This window comes from Macaca mulatta, chromosome 2, assembly GCF_049350105.2.
Source record: "Macaca mulatta isolate MMU2019108-1 chromosome 2, T2T-MMU8v2.0, whole genome shotgun sequence".
In the NCBI taxonomy this organism is placed as follows: Eukaryota; Metazoa; Chordata; class Mammalia; order Primates; family Cercopithecidae; genus Macaca; species Macaca mulatta.
In genome coordinates, this window is record NC_133407.1 from 61,852,127 (window position 1) to 61,866,034 (window position 13,908).

The following is a 13,908-nucleotide window of genomic DNA, read 5'->3' on the forward strand; positions in this document are numbered from 1 at the left end:
AGAGAGCAGGAGGCTGGCTGAGGGGGCGGGGGAGAGGTGAGGACAGTGGAAATGGAGAGAAGCATATGGTGGATCAAGTATACCAGGTTGCCCCCCAGCCAGGCTGCAGCAGGCCACCCTCACACCAGCCGTGTGAGAGTAGTCATCAACCATCAAACCCCAAGTCCTATCAGAAAGTAAAAACTAAGCAGGTAATTCAAGATCAGAAATCATCACTAGAATACAACATTTTACATTAAGACAATTTTTTTTTTTTTTTTTTTTTTTGAGACAGAGTCTCGCTCTGTCACCCAGGTTGGAGCACAGTTGTGTCATCTCAGCTCACTGCAACCTCTGCCTCCTGGGTTCAAGAGATTCTGCTGCCTCAGTCTCCCAAGTAGCTGGGACTACAGGCACATGCCACCATGCCTGGCTGACTTTTTGTATTTTCAGTAGAGACAGAGTTTCACCGTGTTAGCCAGGATGGTCTTGATCTCCTAACCTCGTGATCTGCCTGCCTCAGCCTCCCAAAGTGCTGGGATTACAGGCGTGAGCCACTGCGCGCGGCCTTAAAACATTTTTAACATTGTGTCATTTAAAAGATTCTTGTGTGTACAGAATAATGCAAGTAGCCCAATAATTGGGCCAGTTGCCTGCTACTGTTCTAAGCACCCTACATGTATTAAGTACGCTAACAAAGCTCTGAAGGCCTACTCAAACTCATTAGTAATTACAGGAACACAGAAATGCAAATTAAATAAGCAATGAGTTAGTACAGTACCATTAGTAGACTGGCACTCAGAAAGTGGACAGGGCCCATTGCTGGGTGGGGTCTGGGCTTTACGACTGCAGTCTGGCCTATGCAATCTGGCATATGTGGTCAAATCAAGTTTATGTGTGAACGCCCTATGACCTAGACATACCACTCTGGGCAAGTATCCCAGAGAAATTGTGATGGAGGTCTGTGAAGAAACTGACTCATACAAGGATGTTCACTGAGGCATCATGTGGGGAGGTGAGGCTTTGGAGGCACCCACCTCATAAAGACCTCTGGTCTTGCCCAGGGATGCTCCCTCTGGGACTTACACAACAGGTTGTTACAGCCAGATGGTGTAAAGCTAATCCATTCAATTCAAAGCCATGAGAAAAGTAAGTAGACATTTTTGAAACAGCCAAATCTGACATGAGGCAAAGGTGACCAACAATTCTAGCTTTCCTGAGGAAAGGAGGATTCCTGTAATGTAGATTACGGTGATTTCATTCCTTTCCCCCACATACTGCCAGAACTGTCCATCTGTGAAACAGATCAGGAAACTTGAATCCCTCTCTTTAAACACAGCCAAAGGCAGAGCATATTGTTCCAATATTTTTCAGAAAAGGGCTATTTAATAAGAAAAAGCAAGCAAATGACCATATGACTGTATAACCTGAAGGACTCAATTAGTAGCTCTTCACTGAAGGTTTTTTAAAAAATATGTATAAAAGGGGTCTTGTATACTACAGCCTGGAACTAAATTCTTCATAATCATGGGCCAATAATAACATGGTTTATGCTCTAATCTTTTTTATTTTTATTTTATTTTAATTAATTAATTAATTAATTAATTTTGAGACAGAGTCTCACTCTCTCACCCAGGCTGGAGTGCAATGGTGCAGTCTTGGCTCACTGCAACCTCCACCTCCCAGGTTCAAGCAGTTGTCTTGCCTCAGCCTCCCAAGAAGCTGGGATTACAGGCGTTTGCCACCATACCACCATACCCGGCTAATCTTTCTATTTTTAGCAGATACAGGGTTTTACCATGTTGGCCAGGCTGGTCTCAAACTCCTAACCTCAGGTGATCCACCTGCCTCAGCCTCCCAAAGTGCTGGGATTACAGGTGTGAGCCACTGCACCTGGCCATTACTTTTTGTATGTTTATTTAACAGGTGATTTTTGGCCCCACTGGTCAGTGAGAAGTGGCAGTCCCATCCCCCTCCCCATATACCTTCCACCTCCTGTTCCTGGTATGCCATACCACCATGTACTCTTTTTTGTTTGTTTGTTTGTTTTTTTTGAGACAGAGTCTCTGTCACCCAGGCTGGAGTGCAGTGGCGCGATCTCAGCTCACTGCAAGCTCCGCCTCCCGGGTTCACACCATTCTCCTGCCTCTGCCTCCCAAGTAGCTGGGACTACAGGCGCCCGCCACCACGCCTGGCTAATTTTTTGTATTTTTAGTAGAGACGGGGTTTCACCGTGTTAGCCAGGATGGTCTCGATCTCCTGACCTCATGATCCACCCGCCTCTGCCTCCCAAAGTGCTGGGATTACAGGTGTGAGCCACTGCGCCCGGCCTCCACCATGTACTCTTCAGGGACTGATCAACACTTTGAGTTTGGTTTGATTTACAATCAGTTTGGAGGGAAAAAGGCCACTTTCAAAGACGTATTTGAGAGAGAGTACAATGGAATGCCTTCAAAGACCTGAACTCATCACCCTAGATTTTATTTATTTTTTGGTAAATGTTCCTCAAATACTTAGCAAATCAATATTAAGCATTCATTCAGTGCTTACATATGAAGCATCCTGCCACCATCAGAGGGAATCATGATAAAAGCGATTGTTATACTCTTACTATGTGCCTCACCTGACCCAACATGGTACCCGTGTACTAACTTATTATTCACTAAAGCCCTTTAGTAGGTATGATTGTCATCACCATTTTAAAGATGAAGAAATGGAGCCACTTGACCAAAGTTAAGGAATTGGCCAAAGTCACAACACAGGAAGCAGGAAAACTGGCCTGCAGAGCCCCTGTTCTTCCTGAATACTACACAGAACTGCCCAGAAAAACAGAGCCCAGCAACCTCTCTAAGAAAAGGAAGAATAAAAGCTGGCTGCTGGAATGTGTGTGTGAGAAAGAGAGAGAGTGCAAGCACACTGGGATGCTCTTGGACTGTGCTTGTAACCAAGGTCCCTGTGGACAGGAACCACTCCAAACCTTCCTCTGGAAGGGAGACTGCCAGGCATGGTGTGTGTATTAGTGTGCTAGGGCTGCTATAACAAAGTACCACAAACTAGGTGGCTTAAAACTATGGATATTTATTCTCATACAGTTCTGGAGGCAAGAAGGCCAATCTCAAGGTGTCAGGAGGGCGATGCTTCCTCTGAGACTCTGGATAGAATCCCTCCTTGCCTCTTTCTAGTTTCAGATGGTGGCTTTCAATCTTGGTTCTTTGTTTTGCAACTGAGTCACTCCAATCTCTGTCTCTATTATTGTTTGTTTGTTTGTTTTTGAGGTGAGTCTTGCTCTGTTCACCCAGGCTGGAGTGCAGTGGTGCAATCATAGCTCACTGCAGCCTCAAACTCCTGGGCTCAAGGGATCCTCCAGGCTGCCTTTATCTTTAAATGATGGTCTTCCCCTGAGTCTGTTTGCATATCCACATGGCCTTAATATTATATAAGGACACCAGCCATTGGATTTAGGGCCCATTCTAATCCAGTATGACTTCATCTTAACTTGATTACATCTTCAAAGACTCTGTTTACAACTAAGGTCACATTCCTAGTCACTGAGGGTTAGAACTTTTTGGATATAACATTTCTTTTTAGAAGACACACCTCAACCCATAACAGATGGAAGTAAAGGTGATCTGAGACTTTAGAAGGAGCCCCTGGATGCAGACCCTTTCAGACAAGGTATAAATGAAAGCATGACCCAGTGCAGGTGGGGACATCTCCAGGAAAGACTAGGATTAGAAAAGCCAAGAGAGAGGGAGAGGGTGCTCTGGAAAGGTAGCTTGTGTGCCAGGGCATGGAAGCGAGCAGCCCAGCCTAGGGCAGTCAGCACATTAAGTCAGGGTAGACTTGGGGCTGAGGTTACAATGGTGGGTGCAGGCCAGATTAGAGATGGTCTCTTATAGGGACTTCATTCTAAAGCGGTGAGTCTCAAACCTGAGTGTGCCACGCTAATCCCCTACAGGACTTGCTAAGACCCAGCATGCTGGGTCCACATCCAGAGTTTTGATTCAGGAGGTGTGGGGTGGGGCCTGAGAAGTTGCATTTTAACAAGTTCCACATGATGCTGATCCTGTTGGTCCAGGGACCACACTTTGAGAACTCTTTAGCTGCTGAGCGGAACCACTGAAGGTCTGAGGGGTGCAGGTAGGAAGTGACATGTAGATCAGATGACAATCACTAGGATACAGCTGACCACTAAATAGGAGATTGATGCCGGGACCATCAATTCTCTCTGAATGCCTGAGAGTCTCATCAGGACCAGATGAAATGGAGGAGTGTTCTTTTGAAGTGTGCTGACTTCAGGAGCCTGGAGTTTCTGGTGAATCAGGTTATGATACCTCAGAGAGTGCAGGCGGCAGGTCTACCCTCTGCTTCAGCAGGTGCAACTGATAAACTCCATGGTGACACAGTATGTGCTGTTCTTCAAGAAGGAACACTTGGGCTGGGCGTGGTGGCTCATGCCTGTAATCCCAGCACTCTGGGAGGCCAAGGTGGGCGGATCACCTGAGGTCGGGAGTTCAAGACCAGCCAGACCAACAAGGAGAAACCTCGTCTCTACTAAAAATACAAAATTAGCTGGGCGTGGTGGCGCACACCTGTAATTCCAGCTACTCGGGAGGCTAAGGCAGGAGAATCGCTTGAATCCAGGAGGTGGAGGTTGCAGTGAGCTGAGATCGTGTCATTGCACTCCAGCCTGGGCAACAAGAACGAAACTCAAAAAAAAAAAAAGAGTATCCAGAAGGAACACTTGAAGAAGGCACTTTGGACTAAAATAATTTTTAAAGAAAATTCCTTCCTTGCTTCCTGTTACATGGATAACTACTTTATTTTATAATGACATTTATATATGCACCAAGAAGTTAAAACTGCTCATTCTAATACAACTCTACAATGTCACGTCCTGTTTTCGTGAAAGCTGTTTATAGTAAACAACAAAGCTTTGTTTTCATGTTAATGGATCAAAGATTTTTCTTCCAGTAGGTGTCTGTACTATCTTTACATTAGGCACTACCCACTTTTTTTGAAGATTGCATAAAATCACCAAAATTGCATAAAGTCAATTTGAAATATTAAAATATTTAAATATTTTCCAGTATTTGAAAGATTGGGTAAAGTCATTGAAATATTAGGTGTGTTAGAAATGAACCCGAGGAACTTGATGAGGGATAGAGAATAGGTATTTATGTGTTCTAAGAGCACATGTGAAACATCAAACATCCTGGCCGGGCACAGTGGTTCATGCCTGTAATCCCAGCACTTTGGGAGGCTGAGGCGGGTGGATCACGAGGTCGGGAGATTGAGACTGTCCTGGCCAATATGGTGAAACCCTGTCTCTACTAAAAATACAAAAAATTAGCTGGGTGTGGTGGCGGACGCCTGTAGTCCTAGCTACTTGGGAGGCTGAGGCAGGAGAATGGCGTGAACCCAGGAGGCGGAGCTTGCAGTGAGCAGAGATCGCGCCACTGGGCTCCAGCCTGGGTGACAGAGGGAGACTGCGTCTCAAAAAAAAAAAAAAAAAAAAAAAAGATCTAACATCCCCTTTAAACTCTCTCAAAACACCACAAAAAGTGGAGCAAATAAAAGAGCAGGGATGGTATCGTGGAGAAACCTTGCTGTGCACCACCACATGGAGGAGTCTCCACAGACATGATTCTGCCCAAAGCTCCTCTACAGAAAACACTTCCCATTTATCTTCCTCTCTGTGGTGTCTGTCATTGGTTGCTAAGTGCTGGTCCTTCCTGTTGCGTTAGTGCCGACTGTGACAAGGTTAAATTTCCTGTTCTCAGGCTGGCAGTGCAGGTAGGTGGGGACGAGCTCACAGGTAATTCCAGTCTCCCTCCATGCATCTTGGGACTCACTGGTCTAACAGCTCCTAAATGTTGCCTCCAGCATTCACATTTGGTAAGAAAACATAAATGTCAGACTATTCCAGTAAAAGCAAACTTCTTCATTTTATAAGGTTACTTTTATGAGTCAGGCTTGCTTGGAGACAAGTAAACAACTCATTTGTGAATAGAAATTGCTGTGCTATCTTATGTTCCAGACGGAGACGGCATCAATATATTGTATTATACCCTGGAATCATCTTATTGCATTTTCCTTCTCTCGAGCAAGGCCAGATAAAGCAAATACAGTTTATGGAACAGAAGTCAGTTACCTTCCGATCAGGCCCAGGCATTGGGGCCCAAGGAGCCCTTTGCGTGCGAATGCTTTGCTTTCTCAGGCTAAGTAGCAGTGGAGAGGACAGCCAGAATACTGTGTGTCCTCTCTCTCAGCCAACCCTGGGTCCCACATTCTTGATTTGGGGTAGGAAGTGAGAGGAAGTGGCCAGAGGCAGCTGCCCCCTCCAGATCCCCTCTGGCCTCAGGGGGGGATAATCAGAAAAGGCTGGTTGAGAGTGGGACATGAGGCTTCAGGTCTCCTTTTCTCCTGCCTGAAGCAATGGGAATGGGCTAGGTCCTGGCCTGTCTCCCTGTTCCAGGTGCCTCAATGATTTCAGCATCCTTCCAGCTACCTTCATTTAATTTAACAAATATCTAATATTTGTCTCTAGCAGGCCGTGTGCTAGTACCATGAAGAGATAGAGACCTTGCGCCCTGTAGAAGCTGACCATCTCATTTGGGATAGGCAAGCACATGGGCACAGTGGAAAGAAAATTGGCTGTTCAAAAGCTTTGACAAAGCTGCCTATGGTCGAGTACTGAGATCGACAGGAGAGGGCAGGTGGGTTCACATGTGAGATTAGCAAGGCTGCAGAGGCCAGCAAGACAGGAGGTGGGAGCAAGAGCTGCATTTTCTGGGTACCGGCATATGTCGGGCAGAGTGGTAAATACTTGCAGGAGCTCACAGCCAGCCTGGACACTGGCTGTGGTAGGCTGAGTAATGTCCCCCACACACACCCCATGCCCAAAGATGTCCACTTCCTAATCCCTGGCATCTGTGAATATGTTATTTTACATGGCAAAAAGGATTTTGCCAATGTGATTAAGGATCTTGAGATGGGGGGATTATCCTGGATTATTCCTGTGGGCATAACGTAATCACAAGGTCCTGTGAGAAGCAGACAGTAGTGCCATAATCAGAAGATTCTATGCTGCTTGCTTTGATGGAGGATGCAGTCATGAGCCAAGGAGCACAGGTGGTCTCTAGAAGCCGGAAATGGATTCTCCCCTAGAGCCTCCAGCAGGCACAAAGCCCTGCAGACACCTTAATTTGAGCCCAGGGAGACCCATTTCATGCTTCTACCCTCCAGAACCATAAGTGAGTAAGTTTGTGTTGTTTTAACTCACTAAATCTGAGGTCATTTGTTATAGCAGCAGTAGGACACAATAATGATACAGAATTACTGTGATCCTTAATGTCACGTTCTGTGTGGGCATGTGCCCTTGGGATGACCATGGATCGCATACATCCCATACACGGCCATGGTACAAGACTCCCTTTCTTTTTTTTCAGACAGGGTCTCACTCTGTTAGCCCAGCCTGGAAGGCAGTGGTGCAATCAGGGCTCACTGCAGCCTCAACTTTCCTGAGGTCAGGTGATCCTCCCATCTCAACCTTCCAAGTAGCTGGGACTACAAGTATGTGCCACCACACGCAGTTAATTTATTCTTTGTGGAGATGGGGTCTCATCACGGCAGGCTGGTCTTGAACTCTTGGGCTCAAGCAGTCCTTCAACCTCGGCCTCCCAAAGTGCTGGGAATATAGGCGTGAGCCAACATGCCCGGCCAAGATTTCCTTTCGTAATTTGACTTTTCTGGCTAGAGACATCCTGAACAACCATGGCAAGTCAGCCAGAGTGGACTTGTTATGGCTACTGTCTCCAACCACTGTGGGACCGTCTCTGTGAAACATTCTTCAACTGAGGCACCATCCAAAAAGGCAAATAAATGCTGAGGTCGCATAAGTGTCATACATCTCTGGGGTGATATACTGCTTAACAGCAAGTGAGATCAAGGGTCAGGCTGGATTTGGGCAAGTGTGTGTGTGTATGTGTAACCTTCCACACCTCATAATGTCAGTCGTTGTGCGCGGATTATTTACATGCAGTCTCCAGCAGAACAACCTAGGTCCTTAAAGGATGAGTCTGCAGCCAAGCCAGACTTCCGGCAGTTAACAATCATGACCCACCACCGCCAGTCCTGATGTGGGACATTACTAATGCTCTGTGATTACATGCATCCTTGGCTATGACTCCACATGTGGAAAGCCAAGTGGAAAATGTTGTGGGCTGTTAAAAAAAATTGTGGTTTAAAAACAATTTATTATAAAAAAGGGTAAAACAACATTCCTACTGGCTAGCTCATCCGGGTGCAGTTAGCTTAGGAGATTGGGGCAAAGTGCCAAGGAGGTCAAAGTCAAAGCTTTAACCCCAGGCCCAAGTGGCCTTTCCCACCCCATGCTAGACCCAGACTCTGCAATCAGAGTCTGCGGACCGGGTGGGTGCTGTGGTGGGTGGTGGGGTGGAGACTGTAGGCACATCTGTGCCATTTCAGCATGAACATTGCCTGGAAGGAGAGATTCCTGCCTGTCCTGTGCTTTCAGAATTGTTCTGTTTCATCCTTAGGGCAGTGTGAGGGCACTGAAGAGATCCGAGCATAATCTTGCAAATATCCCCCTCCCTGCCATTCTTTCCTAATGCCTATAAAAGCCCTTGGGAGCTTTCCTTACAGGAAAATTAAGACTAGTTCACTTGAGTATTTTATTACTTATCTTCTCCCTCTATGTTCATTGCAGCCTTTTTAGTTCTCCAGTTTTTGTTTCTATGGACTATTTAATGTCTTGCTTTCCTAGTCTTCTGAATGATCACCTCTGAATTATTGACATTAATGGAGAGAGAGAGACCTCAAGAGCAGTACTTAGATAAATTATGTTGTAGTAACGTGCTTTATAGATTGAGAAGTCACAAAGGAATAAAGTTTCTCTTAGTAGAGTAAGTGCTCTCCTAACTGCCTTGTGGCCTAGAGGACAGGGCTCCATGCTTGCTGTCAGACCCACGGTGGCCTGAACCCCAGAGCATGGGCTCCTGCCTAGTGGCCTGTATGGGCCCAGCCTGACGCTTACCCAAAGCCAGCTGCTTTGCTCCCAAACTTGCATATATTAGATGTACTTAGTACCTAATTACATAAGTAAATATTATGTAAACTGGTGAAGAGCGGGTACAAACAAAGACGTCATGTCCATGAAATCAAGTTAAATGCTTTAGAAATTTAGCTGTTGAATTGGTGTCAATAAGCTGAGATTAGGCAAGAAAAAGCAAAAGCAGAGGATTGTTCAGCGTATTCTTTGCACGCTCATTCCACTATAACAAAAATGCAAACCACAAACGATTCCTCATGGGTGTGTTTTCTTGCTAGAAAGACTGTGATATGGTTTGGATGTCTGTCCTCTTCAAATCTCATGTTGAAATGTGCTTCCCAATTTGTAGATGAGGGGGCCCTGGTGGGAGGTGACTGGATTATGGAGGTGGGTCCCTTATGAAGGGTTTAACACCATCCCCTGGTGATACGTGAATGCTTGCTCTGAGATCTGGTTGTTCACCATCCCCTGGTGATACGTGAATGCTTGCTCTGAGATCTGGTTGTTCAAGTATGTGGCAGCTCCCCGCTTGCTCTCTTGCTCCCGTTCTTGCTATGTGACATGCTGGCTCCCTGTTGCCCTCCGCCATGATTGTAAGCTCCTTGAGGCCTCACCAGAAGCAGATGCCAGCACCACACTTCCTGTGGAGCCTGCAAAACCATGAGCCAATCAAAGCTCTTTTCTTTATAAATTACCCAACCTCAGATATTCCTTTATAAGAATGGAAGAAATGACTAATGCAGACTGCAAGGAGCTCCAATTAAATGGCCTTGGCCCTATATCAAAAGATAGATTATAAATGTACACTTTCAGATTTTATTTTAAATCGAAACAATTAAGGTATGGGCATAACTCCCCTCTCCCCATACGCTTCGATCAACTGTTTAAAGTATGTTTCCAACAACTGGTCTTGACCTGGTCAGAGGGTGTTTTGTTTAAGTGGCCAACTCCAAAACAGCAGTGGATTCCAGAATGGGTTGACTTTCTTATGGAGTGTGTGCACTTGAAGATTTCGGCTAGTCTCTCAAAATGTTAGTAAAAGGCCGACCTCTCACCAAATGCTGCATGCAGAGCCAGTGGTCCCAGAACTTGCTGAGTGGCAAGAGGAGACTTGTCTCCAAGTAAGGGACAGCCTCGAATAGTCAGGAGCAGGGCAAACATTGTGGGGATGATCCAGGCATCCCTGGGAAGCATAAGATCGCTCAGCACAATCCAAAATCTCCCACCACTCCAACTGTGGGTCCTGAGCCTATGCCATGTAATATTAGAAAAGTAAAAGCCTCTGGTTATGGAAAGGTAGTGTAAGGCCAGGTAAGAGAGGCATCAGGTGGGGTCAGTGAGGGAACACAAATCGTGGTCTGTGATTTCGCCTACAATTAGCAACAAAACAAAACACTTACTCCACTCCACTCCACCCGACTCCAGCTAGCACTTAGTTCTTCCTTGAATTTACTACCGTAGCTATTGCTGCATTTCACCACCAGAGGGCAACAGTGTTTTTAAAATGAAAGATGACGTGCCAACAGCTCACGGAATCAAAGAATTTCAGAGCGAGAAGAGGTCTTAAACATCATTTAGTCTAAAGGCTTTCAAAACTTTTTAAAGCTGCAACCCACAGCAAGAACTGCGTTTTTCATTATGACCTAGGTCATACATATATATCTGAAACACATTTGGAGACACTACTTACCCTTGCTTTTGCAATGCATTCTAATCGTTTGTAGTCTATACCATTTCGTTTAAAAAAAAAAAAAACAAAAAACGGATCCCACACTAAATTGACTTTATAACCCTAGTGAGCTCTTAGTTTGAAAAACCCTGACTTCATCTCAGCCTCTCATCTTACAAAGGAATGCAGTGACCCCTAGAATGGGGAGGGATACCCATGAGCTACACTTCTCTCCCCTACCTGGCTACCTGCTCGCCCCTCAGGGTCAGTTCTGGATGGATGATAGACATTGTGCAGCAGCTGAATACTCAGTCCAACAATGCTCTGGTTGGGTAGAGTGCAAACCTGAGTTTGGAGATCAGTCGTGGTTCACTTTTTTTCTTTTTTTTTTTTTTTGAGACAGATTCTCGCTCTGTCACCCAGGCTGGAGTGCAGTGGCATGATCTTTGCTCACTGCAACCTCTGCCTCCCAGGTTCAAGCGATTCTCATGCCTCAGCCTCCTGCGTAGCTGGGACTATAGACACGCACCACCATGCATGGCTAATTTTTGTATTTTTAGTAGAGATGGGGTTTCACCATGTTGGCCAGGCTGGTCTCAAACTCCTGACCTCAAGTGATCTGCTTGCCTCAATCTCCCAAAGTGCTGAATTACAGGCGTGAGCCACCGCACCTGGCCCATGTTTTATTTCTCCCCAATGCTATGACTGCTCTTATAATGAAGGCAGGAATTTCTTATGACTACACTGAAAGCTCCATGTAGGTGTGTCTGCACTCTTCACTCAGGCAGCGGAGTGCTTCAAAACTGAAGGAATCTCAAAGAGGCCTTCCTAATGACCCTATGTTAAATGTGAATCAGGCCTCACTAACTAGCCCAGTTCCTGGCACAGAGTAAGCATTCAATACATAGCTAATGGATGAACAGACTACCCCGAACTCATGTTTTTATACTTTCTAATTGGCACTCATATCATCTTATATGACTCTTCAGACCACCTGACATTGTTGGCAGAACATGAATCATTTCCATTCCAAACAGGGAAATAGGCAGAAAAGACTTAAATAACCTTCCCCAAAGCCACTGGACTAAATGATGTTTAAGACCTCTTTAAGATTTATATAACTTATATAAAATTCCCAGCCCTTGCGTCCTCATTGGAGCAATGCAGGGGCTGAGAATTTTTACTTTATTCACTCAGGTTTTGAGAGCTAGTTTGATTATTTTATGAAGGATGTCAAGTATCTTATTTTATTTTCAAGGGGTGACTAAGTGCATGATAATGCAAGTTATTTTTATTTATTTATTTATTTATTTGAGATGGAGTCTCGCTCTGTCGCCCAGGCTGGAGTGCAGTGGCGCCATCTTGGCTCACTGCAACCTCTGCCTCCGGGGTTCAAGCATTCTCTATCTCAACCTCCCGAGTAGCTGGGATTACAGGCGCCTGCCACCATGCCCGGCTAATTTTTTTTTTTTTTTTTTGTATTTTTAGTAGAGAAGGGGTTTCACCATCTTGGCCAGGCTGTTTCTGAACTCCTGACCTTGTAATCTGCTCACCTCAGCCTCCCAAAGTCTGAGATTACAGGCGTGAGCCACCGCGCTCGGCCTATTATTCCTTTTTAAAATGGGTTTGGAAGGGGAAAAAGAAATATCTGGGATTGAAAACTGGTGTACATTAGAAATCGGAGTGAGCTTGGTTTTCAATAGGGAATCCTGCCCTGGTAACCAGGGAGCAAATCCTCAGAGGCCCCCTTTTTAGGCTCTGGGCATTGGCTACTCTCCTACCTTGATAGAAAGTTCTCAAGCTCCATTATCTCACTGCTCTGCTCTGGGCATTGGCTACTCTCCTACCTTGATAGAAAGTTCTCAAGCTCCATTATCTCACTGCTCTGTTGGACAAGGAAAACTGAACTTTTTTGTATCTCAGCAAGGATTGTTAAGACAGATGACAAGATGGCCGGGCGCGGTGGCTCATGCCTGTAATCCCAGCACTTTGGGAGGCCCAGGCGGGCAGATCACGAGGTCAGGAGTTCGAGAACAGCCTGACCAACATGGTGAAACCCCGTTTCTAGTAAAAATAGAAAAATTAGCCGGGCATGGTGGCAAGTGCCTGTAGTCCCAGCTACTCAGGAGGCTGAGGCAGGAGAATCGGTTGAACCTGATAGTTGGAGGTTGCAGTGAGCCGAGATTGTGCCACTGCGCTCCAGCTCGGGGCAACAGAGCGAGACTCTGTCTCAAAAAAAAATAAAAATAAAAATAAAAAAATTTAAAAAGTGACAAGAATAAGTTGCCCGCCCGTCCCTCCCTCCCTCCCTCCCTCCCTCCCTCCCTCCCTTCCTTCCTTCCTTCCTTCCTTCCTTCCTTCCTTCCTTCCTTCCTTCCTTCCTTCCTTCCTTTCTTCCTTCCCTCCCTCCCACCTTCCTTCCTCTCTCTTTTTCTTTCTCTCTCTCTCTCTTTTTTTCCCCATAGGGTCTCACTCTGTTGCCTAGGCTGGAGGGCAGTGGTGCATTCTCTGCTCACTGCAACCTCCAGGTCCTGGGGTCCTGGGCTCAAGCGATCCTCCCATCCCAGTCTCCTGAGTAGCTGGGACCACAGGCCCACGCCACCACATCGGCTAATTTTTTAAAAATTTTGAAATTTTTTTATTTTTGGCAGAGACAGTGTTTTGCCATGTTACCCAGACTGGTCTACAACTCCTGAGTTCAAGCGATTTGCCCACCTTGGCCTCCCAAAGTGCTGGGAGTACAGGCATGAGCTACCATGCCCCGCCAGGTTGCCTTTTTCTTTATTATTTTATTTTATTTATTTTATTTAGAGAAGGAGTTTTGTTCTTGTTACCCAGGCTGGAGTGCAATGGCACAATCTCGGCTCACTGCAACCTCCACCTCCCAGGTTGAAGCGATTCCCCTGCCTCAGCCTCCCAAGTAGCTGGGATTACAGGCATGCACCACCACACCCAGCTAATTTTGTATTTTTAGTAGAGACAGGGTTTCTCCATGTTGGTCAGGCTGGTCTCGAACTCCCGACCTCAGGTGATCCATCCGCCTCGGCCTCCCAAAGTGCTGGGATTACAGGCGTGAGCCACCGCGCCTGGCCAGGTTGCCTTTTTCTAGGAACAATTTGATTTAATCATTCAATAAATATAGGCGTGCTGGGTGCAGGAATAAGTTTTGAAGAACCGAGGCTGAGCT

At 45.9% G+C, this 13,908-nt stretch overlaps 1 protein-coding gene across 4 annotated transcripts in view; it reads right to left on the reverse strand.

Annotated features, from left to right (window-relative positions):
* RARRES1 (retinoic acid receptor responder 1) overlaps positions 1 to 13,908 on the reverse strand; it is a 37,416-nt gene that overhangs the window by 21,003 nt on the left and 2,505 nt on the right. The gene's annotated exons all lie outside the window — the stretch shown is intronic.